Source organism: Ambystoma mexicanum, chromosome 5q (genome assembly GCF_040938575.1).
Source record: "Ambystoma mexicanum isolate Mex_15411 chromosome 5q, UKY_AmexF1_1, whole genome shotgun sequence".
Classification (NCBI taxonomy): Eukaryota; Metazoa; Chordata; class Amphibia; order Caudata; family Ambystomatidae; genus Ambystoma; species Ambystoma mexicanum.
In genome coordinates this window covers 827,653,436-827,671,350 of record NC_090933.1, presented here as the reverse complement: position 1 = coordinate 827,671,350, position 17,915 = coordinate 827,653,436, and positions in this window count along the sequence as shown.

Sequence of the window (17,915 nt, the reverse complement as noted above, 5' to 3'; positions counted from 1 at the left end):
GATCTACTTTCTGCTGCTCTTCACATCGAGTATCGCCTTCAGGAGAGACGAGTTGAACGTCGTAAGCAAAGGACTCCTGGCCATAACTCAGACCCCTCTGTACCCGTTCTCCCTGGTCGCTCTACTAACATCATTACGGAAGAACCTATGCAGATCGGTGCTACCAGGGCGCCCTTGTCCGCTGCTGAAAGACGTCGCAGAAGAGAGAAAGGACTGTGTGCCTACTGCGGATCAGAGCAGCATTTTCTCAGAGACTGCACAGAACTGTCAAACAAGAGGTCGGGAAACGACTACCCTCGGCGTTAGTAGGGACAAACGACCGAGGGTCTTTAAGAAATCTCCATCGTCCCTATGTTTCTCTGTCAGTGACCTCTTCCGAGTCTAAGGAAGATTCCAGGCTAATGGTCATTCCAGTACAACTCAACCTCGGAAACCATCAGGAGGAGACACTGGCTCTGTTGGACTGTGGCGCGGCAGGGAACTTTGTTGACACCGTGTGGGCTGACAAGGTGGGCCTCCGTCGAATTCCCCGGGCAGAAGGTCAGAAGGTGGAAGGAGTAGACGGCTCGCCTTTGTCCTCAGGTCCTATCACCCATACCACTGAGGAACTCACTTTGACGATCAACCAACATAAGGAAGTCCTGAGTTTTGATATTATCAGAGCGGCTCATTTTCCCATCATCTTGGGCATTACCTGGCTCCGACGACACAATCCTCTGATTAATTGGACCGAGAACCAAATAAGCTTCAGTTCCCCATATTGCGCTACTAACTGTTGTTCTCTGGAAGGTCGGGCTGATCTTCAGCCAGTCAAGGTGTTTCCCAATAATCATGTAGGTATCCATGCTTTACCCTATTTCTGCTCAGATTTTTCAGACGTTTTTCAGGAGTGCCTCCATGCCAGACTTCCACCCCATCGGCCAGAGGACTGCACTATCGACCTGGAGCCCCATGCCTTGGTGCCATTCGGAAGGATGTTCGCCCTCACTCAGACCGAGAGACAAGTGCTTCAGAAATACTTGGATACCAACATGGAGAATGGTCTCATACAACCTTCCAAGTCTCCAGCAGGAGCCCCTTTGTTTTTTATAAAGAAAAGAGATTCCACCGATCTTAGACCTTGCATCGACTACAGGGGTCTAAATACAGTGACAGTCCGTGACAGGTATCCGATGCCCCTAATCACGGATATTATTGAGGCAGTGCAAGGTGCTCGAATCTTTACCAAACTGGACCTACGAAACGCTTACCATTTGTTGCGGATAGCCAAGGGTGACGAATGGAAAACTGCGTTTCGTACTCCTCTGGGCCTATATGAATACAAGGTAATGCCGTTTGGCTTGGTGAACGCCCCTGCGGTATTTCAGAGGTTCATGGACCGGATGTTCTCCGACATGCTTTCCATCTCGGTCATCATCTATTTAGATGATATCTTGGTTTTTTCCCCTAATATGAGAGAACACATAGCACAAGTACGACGAGTTTTGGAGCGTCTTAAGGAAAACCATCTTCTGGTCAAAGAGGAGAAGTGCAGCTTCGCGGTACCTTCGGTACATTATCTGGGATACGTGCTATCAGAAGAAGGGATCGCCATGGATCCTGACAAGATGCAAGTGATTCTTGGCTGGCCGGCCCCGACCTCTGTCCGGGAGGTTCAGAGGTTCTTGGGTCTTTCAAATTACTACCGAAGATTCATTCCGAACTTTTCAGAGGTGGTGTTTCCCATCACCCGCCTACTCAAGAAGACGGCCTATCCTTTTTCCTGGTCTACTGAAGCAGAAAGAAGTTTCTGTCATCTAAAAACCCTCTTCTGCTCTGCCCCGATTCTGCAGCATCCAAACCAAACTCTTCCATTTATTCTGGAGACGGACGCCTCCGCTATCGCTGTAGGAGCAGTGTTGCTTCAGTCTTTCAACAAGGTGGAGCATCCGGTCGCCTATCTCTCTAAGACTCTTTCTCCCAGCCAGCTCAACTACTCGGTTTTGGAGAAAGAATTGTTGGCGATGAAATTGGCTTGTGAGGAATGGAGGCACCTTCTCATGGGTGCCCGTCATCGGTTTCTCATTCGCACTGACCACAAAAACCTCAAGGCTTTACAGGACATGGAATGTTCTAACTCCAGACAAGCTAGATGGGCCTACCTGTTTTCGCAGTACGACTTCCAGATCACGTACATCCCTGGGTCTCTCAACCGTCTGGCTGACGCTTTGTCTCGCAAAGATTCCCACTTGGAAACGGTAGCGGTCAAGTCTGAGCCGTTATTCCACAGAAATCGGATCTTAGCCACAGTGAGTTCTTTCCTTCAGGAGGTCAAGGCTGCCGTTGCGCAAGAGGCTCCCCAGTTCTCTTTTTCCGTTGATTCTCCTTTCCAAATCAAAGACGGCTGGGTCTTCTACAAGAAGAAGTGGTATATTCCTGAGGGGTCACTGCGCCGGAAAATCCTTAAATGGTGTCACGACTCACGTCTAGGTGGACACCGAAGCGGGAATGGTACGTTGGAACTCATCTCGAGATCGTTCCAGTGGCCCAACATCAGGAGAGACGTGTTTAACTACGTAAAGACCTGCCCTACTTGTGCCAGTGTCAAATATGCTTCCGGGAAGCCCCTAGGACTTCTTACCCAAGCAGAGATGCCGACTCGCCCGTGGGGTCTCATCTCCACGGACTTCATAGTGGAGCTTCCCGACTCCGAGTCATGCACATGTATCATGGTGACAGTGGACTCTCTAAGCAAGCTAGCCCATTTCTCTCCTCTTCCAGGACTCCCTTCGGCCACCAAAATGGCAGAAACCTTTGCCCGAGATATCTTTAAGCATCATGGCCTCCCCGACAAGATGATATCCGATCGAGGAAGCCAGTACATATCCAAATTCTGGACGGCTTTATGTACTCGATTGGGGATGGAAAGGGCCCTATCCTCAGGGTTTCACCCCCAGACAAACGGCCAAACGGAGCGACTCAACGCAACTTTGGAGCAGTACTTGCGATGTTTTATTTCCCAGTGCCAAGATAATTGGGTTTCTCTACTCCCTACGGCGGAATTCGTGTACAACAACTCCAAGCACAGTGCCACTGGCCTATCACCTTTTTATTGTACCTATGGCGTTCACCCGCGTTATCTAATGCCCGAGGTACCCAGTTACTCCAACTCTCCCACTGCAGAAGAGGTGTTAAGTAATCTCAAGGAGGCCAGGGACAGTGCATTAACGAGTTTGGCGGATTGCAGACGGCGGAATAAGACCGAGGCCGATAAACACCGCAGGGATACACCTTCATGGAAACCGGGGGACAAAGTGTGGTTGTCCACCAGATTCCTTCCCAGATGGACAAGGCCTTCTAAACTATCTCCTCGTTTCTTGGGACCTTTTCCCATCCTCTCCAAGGTCAATCCAGTTGCCTATCGCCTACAACTCTCTCCGTCTCTCAGACGCATACACCCTGTTTTTCACGCCTCTCTTCTTAAACCTTACTATTCAGATCCCAATCACCGGTCTCTCCGCCGGAAACTACCTGTCACTACAACCGACCAGGAGGAATACGAAGTTTCCGCCATTCGTGATTCCAGATTCCTTCATGGTCGGTTGGAATACCTCCTGTCATGGAAGGGTTTCCCAAGGTCGGAGGATTCCTGGGAGCCAGCTTCCCATGTACATGCCCCTCAACTGTTGGCAAAGTTCCATCGCTTGCACCCAGGTAGGCCTGGGCGGTTGCACTCTAGGGGGGGGCATACTGTCACTCGCAGTCGCGGCCATCGCCGTGACTGGCGTTTACTTCCGCGTTGGAGTTTGAGAGGTCATGGGGGAAGGTTGCTTTAGTCCCTTTTTTGTGTTTATGGCCGCAGCTCCTAACGCGAGACGCAACGCTGCCGGGAGTATAAAATCCCTGCCTCCCGGCAGGTCATTGCGTTGCAACCCCTCTCCGTTGTTTACTTCGTTTCTGGGTCCTTCGCTCTTCCTCTGCACCTCGCTTTGGATTCTACTAGGGGTTAATATTTACCCCCACGCGGTTACTTCTCATAGGTGTCCAGTCACCAGTAACCTCCATACTTTGTTTCCCTTTGCCATCCGCCGACCCCCTTTAGGCGGCGTCTGCCGTGTTCTCTCTCTCTCTCTCTCTCTCTCTCTCTCTCTCTCTCTCTCTCTCTCTCTCTCTCTCTCTCTCTCTCTCTCTCTCTCTCTCTCTCTCTCTCTCTCCCTCTCGTCCTCTCACCTAGCTCTTGAGTCTGGTCATCGCGGGGTTTTCTCTCCCGTGCTCCCGTGTTCCTCCGCAGTGCCTCTCGGAAGACTTCTACCTTCAGTCCGGACCTCCCAGCTGCTGTTTCCCTCGCCTCTCTCCAGGTCGACCGCTACAGTGGACGTTTTCAGCGTTTGGTGATCCTTCGCTTCCTCCTCTTCATCGGTGGACTGCTGGCCTTCTGAGAACAGTCTTGGCACCTCCTATCAGGGTTTTTTCCCCTAGTGGGTTTTTCCCTGCTTTTTCTGGTTTGATTCCGGAGAGGGGGTCGCTGTGCCGCTGTTCACACCCAGCGGCCACAGTGGCTTCTCTCCGTGACAAGCCCTCGCACCAGAGGAAAGAGAGAGACTACCTGGCACGTCGAGGCCTGCAAGATACCATCGACTCGGAAAGCCCAGGTGAGGAGAACGTGGGTACGGAGGGAACACAGTCAAAGGTACCCCTTCAGTCACAGATTGCAACGCCAAAGAGTATCACGATGTCAGCTGACGAACAAGTCCAAGAGCTCTGGAAGGCATTCCAAGCGATGTCCCAAGAGCTACAAGGGGTCAAGACTGAGAACGCTTTGCTTAAACAGATGGTTGCGGCTAGGGAACCTACTCCCTCGGAATTGCCACCCATGGCACTGTCCTCGGGGAAATTTGATGGCTCCCCAAAGAAGGTAAAGGAGTTTCTCGAAGCATGCCTGGTTCACTTTACGTTCAGACCCCGTACCTTTGCTACAGATCAGGCCCGGGTGGGTTTCCTAATAACCAACATGACGGGAAACGCTCTTTCCTGGGCCACCCCTCTGGTGACTAGCGGAAACGCCATTCTGCAGGACTATCCGGGGTTTCAGAATCTTCTCAAGCACACCTTCGAACGACCAGAGCTCTCCTTTACAGCCTGCGAAGACCTGTTGGATGTCAGGCAAGGCTCGCTAGACGTGTTATCATACATCTCCTCTTTCAAGACATTAGCAGCCGGGGCCGGATGGCCCGGGACAGCCCAGTATGCCATTTTCAGAAGAGGACTGAAGGAAGAAATTAAAGACGAGCTAGCCAGGTCTCCTCGTTCTCCTACTTTCACAGATCTACTTTCTGCTGCTCTTCACATCGAGTATCGCCTTCAGGAGAGACGAGTTGAACGTCGTAAGCAAAGGACTCCTGGCCATAACTCAGACCCCTCTGTACCCGTTCTCCCTGGTCGCTCTACTAACATCATTACGGAAGAACCTATGCAGATCGGTGCTACCAGGGCGCCCTTGTCCGCTGCTGAAAGACGTCGCAGAAGAGAGAAAGGACTGTGTGCCTACTGCGGATCAGAGCAGCATTTTCTCAGAGACTGCACAGAACTGTCAAACAAGAGGTCGGGAAACGACTACCCTCGGCGTTAGTAGGGACAAACGACCGAGGGTCTTTAAGAAATCTCCATCGTCCCTATGTTTCTCTGTCAGTGACCTCTTCCGAGTCTAAGGAAGATTCCAGGCTAATGGTCATTCCAGTACAACTCAACCTCGGAAACCATCAGGAGGAGACACTGGCTCTGTTGGACTGTGGCGCGGCAGGGAACTTTGTTGACACCGTGTGGGCTGACAAGGTGGGCCTCCGTCGAATTCCCCGGGCAGAAGGTCAGAAGGTGGAAGGAGTAGACGGCTCGCCTTTGTCCTCAGGTCCTATCACCCATACCACTGAGGAACTCACTTTGACGATCAACCAACATAAGGAAGTCCTGAGTTTTGATATTATCAGAGCGGCTCATTTTCCCATCATCTTGGGCATTACCTGGCTCCGACGACACAATCCTCTGATTAATTGGACCGAGAACCAAATAAGCTTCAGTTCCCCATATTGCGCTACTAACTGTTGTTCTCTGGAAGGTCGGGCTGATCTTCAGCCAGTCAAGGTGTTTCCCAATAATCATGTAGGTATCCATGCTTTACCCTATTTCTGCTCAGATTTTTCAGACGTTTTTCAGGAGTGCCTCCATGCCAGACTTCCACCCCATCGGCCAGAGGACTGCACTATCGACCTGGAGCCCCATGCCTTGGTGCCATTCGGAAGGATGTTCGCCCTCACTCAGACCGAGAGACAAGTGCTTCAGAAATACTTGGATACCAACATGGAGAATGGTCTCATACAACCTTCCAAGTCTCCAGCAGGAGCCCCTTTGTTTTTTATAAAGAAAAGAGATTCCACCGATCTTAGACCTTGCATCGACTACAGGGGTCTAAATACAGTGACAGTCCGTGACAGGTATCCGATGCCCCTAATCACGGATATTATTGAGGCAGTGCAAGGTGCTCGAATCTTTACCAAACTGGACCTACGAAACGCTTACCATTTGTTGCGGATAGCCAAGGGTGACGAATGGAAAACTGCGTTTCGTACTCCTCTGGGCCTATATGAATACAAGGTAATGCCGTTTGGCTTGGTGAACGCCCCTGCGGTATTTCAGAGGTTCATGGACCGGATGTTCTCCGACATGCTTTCCATCTCGGTCATCATCTATTTAGATGATATCTTGGTTTTTTCCCCTAATATGAGAGAACACATAGCACAAGTACGACGAGTTTTGGAGCGTCTTAAGGAAAACCATCTTCTGGTCAAAGAGGAGAAGTGCAGCTTCGCGGTACCTTCGGTACATTATCTGGGATACGTGCTATCAGAAGAAGGGATCGCCATGGATCCTGACAAGATGCAAGTGATTCTTGGCTGGCCGGCCCCGACCTCTGTCCGGGAGGTTCAGAGGTTCTTGGGTCTTTCAAATTACTACCGAAGATTCATTCCGAACTTTTCAGAGGTGGTGTTTCCCATCACCCGCCTACTCAAGAAGACGGCCTATCCTTTTTCCTGGTCTACTGAAGCAGAAAGAAGTTTCTGTCATCTAAAAACCCTCTTCTGCTCTGCCCCGATTCTGCAGCATCCAAACCAAACTCTTCCATTTATTCTGGAGACGGACGCCTCCGCTATCGCTGTAGGAGCAGTGTTGCTTCAGTCTTTCAACAAGGTGGAGCATCCGGTCGCCTATCTCTCTAAGACTCTTTCTCCCAGCCAGCTCAACTACTCGGTTTTGGAGAAAGAATTGTTGGCGATGAAATTGGCTTGTGAGGAATGGAGGCACCTTCTCATGGGTGCCCGTCATCGGTTTCTCATTCGCACTGACCACAAAAACCTCAAGGCTTTACAGGACATGGAATGTTCTAACTCCAGACAAGCTAGATGGGCCTACCTGTTTTCGCAGTACGACTTCCAGATCACGTACATCCCTGGGTCTCTCAACCGTCTGGCTGACGCTTTGTCTCGCAAAGATTCCCACTTGGAAACGGTAGCGGTCAAGTCTGAGCCGTTATTCCACAGAAATCGGATCTTAGCCACAGTGAGTTCTTTCCTTCAGGAGGTCAAGGCTGCCGTTGCGCAAGAGGCTCCCCAGTTCTCTTTTTCCGTTGATTCTCCTTTCCAAATCAAAGACGGCTGGGTCTTCTACAAGAAGAAGTGGTATATTCCTGAGGGGTCACTGCGCCGGAAAATCCTTAAATGGTGTCACGACTCACGTCTAGGTGGACACCGAAGCGGGAATGGTACGTTGGAACTCATCTCGAGATCGTTCCAGTGGCCCAACATCAGGAGAGACGTGTTTAACTACGTAAAGACCTGCCCTACTTGTGCCAGTGTCAAATATGCTTCCGGGAAGCCCCTAGGACTTCTTACCCAAGCAGAGATGCCGACTCGCCCGTGGGGTCTCATCTCCACGGACTTCATAGTGGAGCTTCCCGACTCCGAGTCATGCACATGTATCATGGTGACAGTGGACTCTCTAAGCAAGCTAGCCCATTTCTCTCCTCTTCCAGGACTCCCTTCGGCCACCAAAATGGCAGAAACCTTTGCCCGAGATATCTTTAAGCATCATGGCCTCCCCGACAAGATGATATCCGATCGAGGAAGCCAGTACATATCCAAATTCTGGACGGCTTTATGTACTCGATTGGGGATGGAAAGGGCCCTATCCTCAGGGTTTCACCCCCAGACAAACGGCCAAACGGAGCGACTCAACGCAACTTTGGAGCAGTACTTGCGATGTTTTATTTCCCAGTGCCAAGATAATTGGGTTTCTCTACTCCCTACGGCGGAATTCGTGTACAACAACTCCAAGCACAGTGCCACTGGCCTATCACCTTTTTATTGTACCTATGGCGTTCACCCGCGTTATCTAATGCCCGAGGTACCCAGTTACTCCAACTCTCCCACTGCAGAAGAGGTGTTAAGTAATCTCAAGGAGGCCAGGGACAGTGCATTAACGAGTTTGGCGGATTGCAGACGGCGGAATAAGACCGAGGCCGATAAACACCGCAGGGATACACCTTCATGGAAACCGGGGGACAAAGTGTGGTTGTCCACCAGATTCCTTCCCAGATGGACAAGGCCTTCTAAACTATCTCCTCGTTTCTTGGGACCTTTTCCCATCCTCTCCAAGGTCAATCCAGTTGCCTATCGCCTACAACTCTCTCCGTCTCTCAGACGCATACACCCTGTTTTTCACGCCTCTCTTCTTAAACCTTACTATTCAGATCCCAATCACCGGTCTCTCCGCCGGAAACTACCTGTCACTACAACCGACCAGGAGGAATACGAAGTTTCCGCCATTCGTGATTCCAGATTCCTTCATGGTCGGTTGGAATACCTCCTGTCATGGAAGGGTTTCCCAAGGTCGGAGGATTCCTGGGAGCCAGCTTCCCATGTACATGCCCCTCAACTGTTGGCAAAGTTCCATCGCTTGCACCCAGGTAGGCCTGGGCGGTTGCACTCTAGGGGGGGGCATACTGTCACTCGCAGTCGCGGCCATCGCCGTGACTGGCGTTTACTTCCGCGTTGGAGTTTGAGAGGTCATGGGGGAAGGTTGCTTTAGTCCCTTTTTTGTGTTTATGGCCGCAGCTCCTAACGCGAGACGCAACGCTGCCGGGAGTATAAAATCCCTGCCTCCCGGCAGGTCATTGCGTTGCAACCCCTCTCCGTTGTTTACTTCGTTTCTGGGTCCTTCGCTCTTCCTCTGCACCTCGCTTTGGATTCTACTAGGGGTTAATATTTACCCCCACGCGGTTACTTCTCATAGGTGTCCAGTCACCAGTAACCTCCATACTTTGTTTCCCTTTGCCATCCGCCGACCCCCTTTAGGCGGCGTCTGCCGTGTTCTCTCTCTCTCTCTCTCTCTCTCTCTCTCTCTCTCTCTCTCTCTCTCTCTCTCTCTCTCTCTCTCTCTCTCTCTCTCTCTCTCTCTCTCTCTCTCTCTCCCTCTCGTCCTCTCACCTAGCTCTTGAGTCTGGTCATCGCGGGGTTTTCTCTCCCGTGCTCCCGTGTTCCTCCGCAGTGCCTCTCGGAAGACTTCTACCTTCAGTCCGGACCTCCCAGCTGCTGTTTCCCTCGCCTCTCTCCAGGTCGACCGCTACAGTGGACGTTTTCAGCGTTTGGTGATCCTTCGCTTCCTCCTCTTCATCGGTGGACTGCTGGCCTTCTGAGAACAGTCTTGGCACCTCCTATCAGGGTTTTTTCCCCTAGTGGGTTTTTCCCTGCTTTTTCTGGTTTGATTCCGGAGAGGGGGTCGCTGTGCCGCTGTTCACACCCAGCGGCCACAGTGGCTTCTCTCCGTGACAAGCCCTCGCACCAGAGGAAAGAGAGAGACTACCTGGCACGTCGAGGCCTGCAAGATACCATCGACTCGGAAAGCCCAGGTGAGGAGAACGTGGGTACGGAGGGAACACAGTCAAAGGTACCCCTTCAGTCACAGTAATGGGGATTTTGGCTGAGAGTAGTTCGCAGGAAGGGACATTGATGGGGTAGCTATTCTTATAGGAAGGCTACATTTATGAATGATGGCAACACCGCCTCCTCTGGAGTTGGGTCGGTCTTGTCTCAGGATGGTGTAGTTATCTGGGACTGCTAGCATAAGCATAGGTCCTGCTGCCGGGTGGAGCCAAGTCTCTGTGATGGCAAGGAGGTCCATGTCTTCATTGATAATTAGGTCTGCAATTTCCGTTGCGTGAGCTACTAGTGATCTGGCGTTAATTAGAGCTCCCTTGATTTGGGGGCTCACTAGGGGTGTGGTAGTCGTAGGGGCCGACGATTTCTGTGGAGGTTTAGTGCTTTTCTGGTTGGTGGGATGGGTTGGATATTTAGTAGGGTGAGTCAGAGATATTTTAGGTCTGTAGTTGTCAGGGCTAGTGAGAGTGGAGCTGGATCTCTTATTGGTGGGCATGGAGCGGGCGAGTGGCTCGTGGATTTTGGCTAGTCTAGCTCTGAGTCTTGTATTGCTGTCTATAGTGGGGCACAGTGCTGCAAAGGCCACACGTTCAGGTCTTCATCATCATAAAGCATTAGTTTGAGTGGGTGCTCGTCCTCGCTTACCATTACGGAGGAACACGCCCTCAAGCACAATAACACCAAAAGTGCAGAAGTGGAGGATTTTGAGGATCCTGTGGATGCCACTGAGGCAGAGGTGACCAGCAATCCTGTTCTCAACAATGACGACACAGACAACGGAGAGAGGGGGATTAATAAATAAAATACCTGATGTACTCCCATGAGCAGCAGCAGTGCCTGCGCAGAGCAAGATCTTGTCATTTGTTTGTCTGATCCCACCTGAAATCCCGAGGAATGTTCTGCCCAAGCTCACCAAGCCAGCCCATGGCCCATTAAAAAAAAAAATAAATAATAATAAAAAAAAAAAACAACCAATAGGCTGCTGGATGGCTTGCAAGCCGTCCACACGCAAATTATAAAGCAGCAGCAGCAGACGTACTGAGGGAAGTGCCTCCTAGATGTATAGTGTGCAGCCCGGCCCGTGCTTACCAATCAGCCGGGTCTGCTGTGGTCAGTGTTGACGTTTTGAGTGCTTGCATGAGCACATAATGCAAGAAAGCCACATTGCACTAAAATTATTTTAGTGCAATACAGTGCATGCACCAAAACTGGCCCACTCATTAGCCTGAAAAAGTGGCCCACACGGAAGCACGACTGGAAACAACTCTCTGCAGAGGTAGAGCCCCGCCCTCTCCTGTCATTTGCGTATCTCCAGCCTGCGTGCCTGCCACACAGAGAGGACACGGCAGAGATTTATGGTGTGCGTGCCTCTCTGGACAACAAGCCGTCGGATTTACGGAAATAATGTCTTTATAAAGCAGAGTGACTTCAAAATGAAACAATTTCTTTTTGATGTCTGAGGGCCATGGGGGTTCCTCCCAGGAAATGTGGCAGTGGGGCACCATATATCGCAGGGACTGCTTGGGCCCCCGCTACACCAGTGGCTGGGGGCCAACGCGAGGCATGGGGCCCGTTTCAACTAAACGGGCTGAAAGGCACTGACGCCGTCCCTGGTCCGAGTGGATAGCTCACAAGTGAAATGCTGGCCTATGAAATGAGGCCAGTTTGCACTTAACATGTTTAAATTTCTTGGCAGGAGACACTTAACCTTTCGTCCTTTAAAAGTCAATACATCTAATACCATTAGATCGGATATTAATTGAACTTATCATTACAACGATTGGAACTGGACAAATCCGTCATGAAGCACTATACAAAAAAAATAACAATTATTATTAGGCTTAAGACATGAGGCGTTGGCCATAGGGAAATCTACACCAAAGAAAAGGATGGAAAGAAAAGTGCAGAATTTAAAAACAGATTGTCAGCTGCATCCTGCGCACAGCATCTGAAAAAGGTACGTGCAAAGAAACGTGTGACGTTGCCAGCCCATTCCTAACAAGTGTGTATGTCCAAATAAATGACAAAGGCAAGAAAATAAAGGTTTCTAGTTACCAGAAAGTATCCAGTAACTTTTATTAAATGGAAAACAGTCAAACTGGGATCCAAAAGCACAGCCTTTCATAGGAGAGTAAAATCGTGTCAGACCTGCAGTGTTTCTGTTTTTGTTTTCGGCTTTTCCTGACTGCTAGTCAACATTGTATAAAGACACATACAGAGTTATTCTGAGGCAGTGACTGCAGACCTCAGTGATGGATCAACGCACACCTGTGTGCCTTTCCACGTCCTTATGCGCCTAACTCAGACCAGAAATTAGGGAAATGGTTTGCTGTTTTAAGACGCTGCAAAGCATGAACTTTTCTCAATTCGGAAGTCAATCTGCTATGGCCGTGCGGGGCAAAATGTCGATAGTATATATAACACAATAGGGACAGCTGGCGTTAAACGAAAAACCCATTGTAGGGCGTTCCGTTGTGATCTTGTTGACCATCCTGCGCATAGGGCTGTCACAAGGCTTTTAACCGGAGAAGCATTCGCATGTCTTTTATGATAAAATGTTTTTTTTTCTTGGAGAGGCATCGCAAATCGTGACTTTGATAAATATACGTCCTACTCGTGCCCCTCTGCCCCGATCTTGATCCCTCCTCCTCGGTAACAAGGGCTGTCAAGGGGAACGCCCCCACGCCCACTTGGCAATAAAGCTGAAACGACAAAGCTTTATTGCCAAGTGGGCGTGGGGGCGTTCCCCTTGACAGCCCTTGTCTTCCTTGGGCGATGAGGCCGACATAAGTCTCTGTGCAAAATGTTGCAGAAAACGTGGGAAGAGGTTTTATGAAGAGAGGGACCATTTCCGTTTTTATCCAATAGTGCCAGTCTTTATCCATTGAGATGATGTCATTGAATCATTGTTACAGGGCAGACTTTTTAGAATGTTGCCACCTCAAACAGACTCCGCATTGGAAATTCCTAAGATCCACCCCTGAGTTTTCACTAAAAAATGACTTTCCTACCGCTTTGATAGAACACTGACATTGCGGGAATCAGCGCTTGTTTGCATTTATCTGAGATCGGGGGAACTGTGACTGAGTCAAGTCCAGGGGGCCTCTCCTCTCACTTCGCACAGGTGGCATTCCAGGTGGGCTATTCCATCTTTGAAGGGGTTTGGAAAGGAAAATGAACACACCCGTCGATAAAGGAGATTACAAGCATTGCATACATCTTTTTTGAGGGAGTTAATAAATAAACGATTGTAGGATTCAAGTAAAGACAATTGGATGTGTCTGGTGTCACCAGATGCTTTCTTGCAATGTATTGGTACGGGCGCCTCAAAGCGATTACATTGCATCAGGCGCTTTACAAACCAAAAGTAAGAAATCGAGCGCTGCGTAGAATTAAGGCACGAATTCTTTATATAGAACAGCTCATGGTGTTTTATAGGCGGATTCTGCCTACACTACACATTTGAATTAAATCAGTTGAACTGTATTTGCCGTTTTCTTGGGTTGGTTGTTATTTTTATGGCCTACGCTTTTTGGTCTCTGCCAATGTTGTGTCACTCGCGCTTTTCTGAGTGTATACTTTTCTTGTTATAGCCGGATTTATAAAGAGAAGTGCGAGCTTCAGAACCCATCCTTCTTGCTTCATGCCTCCCGGCATCTTTATTATTCAGGAATATCAAAAATGTATCGGTACATCGCATTGCACTGATGGAAAGATTCTGTCAGAAACCGTCCCTCTCAGGAGACAGGACCTGCTCAGCTCACCACATCTAAAGCTTTTCCAAAGGAAGACGCTTTGATGTAGCTCCAGAATTATTATGGAATTAGAAGCACACAACGGTGATGAGGTCTCGAAAGAAGAGCTCGTCCTGACCCAGCTTTGAGAAGACGGACCCGCACCAACTCCGGCCTGCCTTTCCTTCCTCGCCCATGAGCAGCCCTTCACCCCCCCCCCCAGCTGAGCTTTCAAGCTGAGCGGCAGCTTGGCCCCTAAACACGTGATCACTATGGATGCAGATCGGCCCTGGTGCAGATTTAGAATTCCAAAAATTAGCCCATAAGTAGTTCTAAGTTATTAAAATGAATATTTCCCAAAGAATGTTGCCTTCCTATTTATTTTTTGCTAGGCATTGCATTATCTGTCTATATAAAGACTAATCAGAAAGAGCATTGACAAAGTCAGTAGGTCTTGCATTTTGTTTAATGTAAAGCTTACAATTCATGATTTCGTGTTGCAGGGGCAGCAAGCCCCTGCCGGGCAATAGGTAATTTGTCTCAAAGACTGTGATCTTGGTCATGCTGCAGTTCCAAAAGTCCGAGTTTCAGAACAAAACTGGTCAAAGATTTTAATACTTCTCTAAGCAGTATTAGGGTCCTGAATAAGTTAAGAGAGGAATCCACTGTTGAGCCCACAGAGACAGTTCCCCTTCTAGCCCTCGGGGAACTGTTAATTGTTATGGGGAGACGAGAAGCGCTCAAAGTCCCGGTTTAGACGGATTGCCAAATTATTTATTCTGTGCCAACTTTGATCTATGCGCTCCATTCTTCACACAAGTTTTTGAATGCAATTATAGTTACTAAACGGATCCCTGACAGTTGAGAAATGGGCATTATCGTTCCAATTCACAAAAAGGGCAACAGGGCCAAACGCTCCTCTTACCGCCCAGTTACATTGTTGGACGGTCACAATCTATTAACTGACACACAATTGGCCTATAGGGCAGTTGTAGGGACTGTGAACCAGTCTCTCAATCTATACCTGATCCTGCCTAAATATGTCTCTATGATGCAGTCCCCTGTCTACGTGGCATTTATGGATATAAGTTCAGCCTTTTACCACATGGATGGAGGGTTATTCTGGGAGACTCTTGTTGAGTTGGAGATACCAAATCTGTAATTCAGATGATTGCGTGTTTCCATACCAACTCTCAGGTTCGAGTCCGCTATGGGAGCGAGGGTGAATTAAGTAATCCAGACGAAACAGAGAAGGGGGTGAGACAGGGGTGCATACTTGCTCCCCTACTGTCGAATTATATCAACTCTTTAGCATCAACACTGGCTGTCACCACACTGATGTTCCTCTATGTGCCGGCTGAAAGCTGCCTGCCATGAGTCATGCCCATGACGTGGTCCTACTCGCCAGAACTCCCAGATCACTGCAGGCATTGGTGGGCATGTATAGCAGTTATATTCATGTAAGAGGTTTAACCGCTAATGCAGGGTGATATGTTTTATCAAAGTATATGAAATCACAGAAGGAATTACAAATTACAGCAAATGGCCAATCCCTCCCAGGGATTTTGCCTACTTGGGGATTACTTTTAGCTATCATTTTACCTGGAACGTTAACATAGATGACAAGAGGGGAAGAATGGATCAAGTCATTGGAGGTATGTTTAGATTTGCTAGATCTATGGGACAGTTCTCGGTTTGACATATGCTAGAGATCTAAAGGGGGAAGGTCATTGGCACAGGGGCCCATGGCTGTGAACTCTGAGGTTATGGGAATCTGGACACTCTGCATAGCAGGGAAAATATTTTCCTGGCTCGCCTTTTGGGTGTGCCCCTAACTAGAGCTATGTATGTGACACACATTGAAAGTGGCACGCCCTTTCTTGTAGATGTCATGAGATTAAGGGTGATTTTGATGTGGCGTTCTGTGTGGTTAAACAAAGAGGGGAACCCTAACCAGCCTACTAATAAAAAACATGTTGAGCCTAGAGAACTATCATAGACTTGGTTGCTACACTATATCAAAAGGGCATTGGGCAGTATGGCATTGGCCTGCTACTGCAAGAATCATGTACGTATCGTGAGCCTGTCGATAACAATGCTTAAATCATACTTTTGGTCTGCTCAGGACAGTTTGCATGAGACAGCGAACTGTGACAAACCAACAGTATGTATCTCCCTCTGAGCCCAGTTCGGGACCAAGCAGAATATCTGTTAGGAGTCTTTCTGATGGGCACAGGCCAAACACTATACTGTGGGGTGCCTTTAAAGGCCCCAAACAGAAATCCCTTTCACATGAAAATCCACATTTAAACACTTCCACCAACACCGCCCAGCTTTGCTTTTATTTCACATGAGTGGCATGCACTTGAATACTGCAAGCAAAAACGGCCCTGCTTTACTTTCCCTGTCACATGATATGATATGATAAGGCATTTATAAGGCGCCTAGGTGACGTTGAGATCACGCAAGTGCAGGGGGGGAGGGAAAGTGCGGGGAGGAGGCGGAGAGAGTAGTGCAGAGTGCAGTAAATAGGATCAACAGTAATACATAGATAGAATAAATAAAACAATAGGTACAAAGTGGGGCAGCTTGTGGCAAGTGCAGGGGTAAGTGCAGACAAACGTACACGCTTTACTGCACGCAAACTCTCTGGGGACGTTTACATTTTATGTAAAGTGAAGTTAGTGTGAAGTATTGCCATATGAGTGGCAAGCATTGGAACACTATAAGCAAAACGGCCCTGCTTTGCTTTTATTGCACCTGAATGACAAAAAGTTATACATTGAATCCAAAATGGCCTTGAGTTACTTTTAATTCACACGAGGGGCAAGAATTTCCACACTACAATCAGAAACAACTTTTGCTTTCCCTTTCACTTGAACAGTAGCCCTTTAAACACTGCAAATGGAAAAACTGATTGGTTAAATCAAATTAAAGAACCCTGTGGAAAGGGGTCTACCCCTCATTATCAATGGACCAACAGCAAAGGCAAACTTGCTGAAAAAGGAGAAATCAAAGAGTCCTGTGACCTACAAGACAGGATTTTAAATATTTGAAGCAAAAAGCCTGCTCACATGTGAAAAGGGAAGCAGCTTTAAAAAGCCACAGTGGAAAGATAGCACTGCTCACACAGAAAATGTCAGAGAAATATGATGGGGGGAGGGGTTGTCCCAAGCATATGTACATTATGTTCCAAACTACAAGAATCCAGTTACCTTTGAAGAAACACTACAGGAAAAAGCAGTTCCGGCTGAGGTTGGAAACCTCACAATTAAAAAACCTGCTCCCAGCTGGAAGTCGCAATAAATGTGATGCTGCTGAGGGCGTCATAATTCCTTGCTCCACTAGACATGAAGGCAGGAGCACAGAGATTTCAAAGAAAACAAAGTGTGGCTAAAGCTTCACCAGGAGGTGTGAGCCCTTCCTGCACCAACCTCAAAGAGCAAACTGCAAAGTTAAAAAAAGAGACTAATAAAATCTCTGGTCACCGGCTGAGCCCAGAGGAAGACAAATGGCTGTGGGGGATGAAGCGGCCCTCCCACAGGGGGGACCGATACTACCAATTGAAATTAAAAGACTGATTTAATTTACATATTTTTCCCAGCACTCAGAATGAGAATTAATTTCGTTTTATGCTATCTTTCCATGTAATTTCCAGGCGGTTTTAAAGGTATTAATTGCATTTTCCTAGGCTTTTGGGGACTGAAATTCCCAGTTAAGAATAGTTTCTGGCTAATCTAAAAATGGGTTAATACAATTAGAGTCAAGGGGCTATCACTGCCTGTCTGTACCCTGATATCTGCAACACAATCTAGACAGAAGAATATATGTTAAAAAAAGTTATTCCTAAATCTAAGTCCTTATAGATAACTATTTCACCCTGTGTTCCTTCTACCTTCTACATTGTCTAACCAGCCCTGGTGTCCGCTGGTGTGACGCCTACAAACGAGCTGTAGAGGTCCTCGCCCTTTCCTCTCTCATTGCTTTCCTACGTCTAAAAAATCAAGTGCACACTTATTGATGGTCGGTTCTCATCTTTAATATTATTGCCCTCAATATGTGTCTTATCAATACTGGCTATTCGACCTATTGGTCAGATAGTGGTTAAAATAAGTATCCATCTAACAGGCAGTCTGTTTTTCTATTAGGCTGGATTACAATGATGCTTTCTTAGTTGAGCCCTTTCATCAAAGTATGGAGGGTATCAGAGTTTGGG